At 31.1% G+C, this 2,311-nt stretch overlaps 1 non-coding gene across 1 annotated transcript; it reads right to left on the bottom strand.

The window, feature by feature from the left end:
* Window positions 1–1,574: 1,574 nt before the first annotated feature.
* Window positions 1,575–1,645, bottom strand: Trnaa-ggc. The gene has a single exon. It is a non-coding gene; the product is annotated as a tRNA-Ala (tRNA).
* Between the last annotated feature and the right edge of the window lie 666 nt (window positions 1,646–2,311).

The following is a 2,311-nucleotide window of genomic DNA, read 5'->3' as shown; positions in this document are numbered from 1 at the left end:
GAACCCCTGGCCTTGGAAATTTTGGGGAAATGGCTTGTTTCACCACCACCCCCTACTATGTTTTTGACGTTAAGTTATGTATTTGCATATGAACGTATCCGTTTGTCATCGTGGTCCCCGCCAGCCCTTATTGGCATTACTACTAGTGGCTCACCTTAATTATGCGTATTCGTATTCCTTTATGGTCTTATCAAGCAGGTTGTTATATTCCAAGTTGAGGAATGGTTATAACTCAGAACTCAGAAACGCTAACAGGAAGTATAAAAGAACTAAAAGTGCCTGAGATAGTTTTAAGCCAGCTATACTGTACGGCAAACGGTATGGCAGATTGACTTGGATCGGTAAATCAGCAAATTTATAAAGGGTGCTGGAAACCAAGAAATCGGATGAAAGGTAATGTGGTAGTGGGTTTTTCCAGCTCGATGGAACAAATCACAGTAAGAATCCTCTGAAGAATTAATAGTAAGCATGCTCTTGAGTAATGTGAAAAGCAGCCCAGAGAGGGAACTATTTCTGGGCCGGCCAATTGGGGGTTTTAATGGATGAGAGTCCCTCTCAACAACGCTGTAGTCTCACGGCGCATTATAATTTTCTCCATTGTAACATATATTATTAGGGTTATAACGTACCACATTATGTCACCTGCATAGTAATAAATCCTTCAACTTTTAATAGCTCTGTATTTTATGTGACAAACTGACTTTTATTAAACATTTAATCAAAAACATTTCCAGCGGTATCACTAAATACTTGTCGATATTTCTTTTTCGGCTGAATATGTAAAAATATCCTAAATTTTATTCACTGTATTCCTAATTTGAAGTTATTTTTTGTAATCGTGTCCATGTATTATAGTATCGTTTGCATTATTATTATCGTTAAAACCAGAAACATATCTTATCTTGAATACAAAATGGATACATAGAAAAAACATTATTCTATCGATACAGTAGTTTGGTTATTATTCAACCAAGTGTCTTATTTCTGTCTGTTTTCTCTTTGTTAGTACACGTTCATACCGATAGTTTTAGACAAGATAAATTATATTACTTTACACTTAACGTAGTAATGTTGATAAGGGGTTTCTTTCAATGTGATGTTCAGTATAGCTCCAGTTAACCTTCCTCTTAGTGCAGCGTCAATCAATTATGATTAGTCAGACGCAATACAAACCTTTTACTTACAAATTATTATGGAAGATAAATAACTTATTGCTATATACAAAAACTATAATAATGGATTAAGTGGAGTAAGACTAACAAGTCAACTCAGTGTATAGTGCTAAATACATGATAAGGTAGGTAACATAAAATAAAAAAGTGAACTGACTAACTGAAATAAAATACCTAGAACATTTCGTACTCCATATAGCATTTCTTTTGTAGTCTATTTAGTTTTTAATAAATAATAATAAATATAAATATCATCACTAATTCACTGTTTTGCTCATCAAAAATAGTCGTAACGACAACAATTAATTGGAAGGAATATATACTATTGATTTTTTTTATGTATCACGTTGATTATATATATATATGTATAATTTCAATAAACATTTGAATCACAAAAAGTACTTGCTCCGCCGGGACTCGAACCCGGATCTCTCACTTGCCAGGTGAATGTGCTACCATTACACCACAGAGCCATTACTTTTTACGATTAAGTTATTTTGCATTTGGTCGTATCCGTTACATATTATGCGTTTAAATAACCAAACTAACATATGATCGGAAGACCAAATACCTGTCAAACGACTTTGTTCACATTAAATAAATTTGTATAAATGGAAATAGCCGAATTTAATTTAATGTTTATTGATATATATATATATATATATATATATATATATATATATATATATATATATATATATATATATATATATATATATATATATATATATATATATAATTCGTTTCAAATTATAGTGAAAAAAATAGCATTTGTGTTTTTTCCTCTTAGCTTTAAACAAATTATCAATGTACGGTGAGTAATGTCTTTTCTTCAATAATTTAGTACAAGTATCAAAGTGACTATCGTCGGCTGAAATTATTAACATCGAAAATCATCAGCAAATGAGTGGATTTATGTAGTTATTTGTTTATTTCATATTTTTATTGCAACATAAAACTATTACATTACAACTGTAAAAATAATATTTGTTTGTATTTTTAATAAAAATGGATTATATCAGTGAATCGTAGGTACGATTGTCTATTATGATATTTGTTAACAACTCAGAAAGGTTTCCGGAATTCAGCCTTCGTACGCAAGAAATGAGTAAGCTACCTCTGACTGAAACTGTGCATGA

This window comes from Homalodisca vitripennis, chromosome X (assembly GCF_021130785.1).
Source record: "Homalodisca vitripennis isolate AUS2020 chromosome X, UT_GWSS_2.1, whole genome shotgun sequence".
Classification (NCBI taxonomy): Eukaryota; Metazoa; Arthropoda; class Insecta; order Hemiptera; family Cicadellidae; genus Homalodisca; species Homalodisca vitripennis.
Note: the sequence above shows the minus strand (reverse complement) of the source record. Positions and strands in the feature narration are given on the sequence as shown.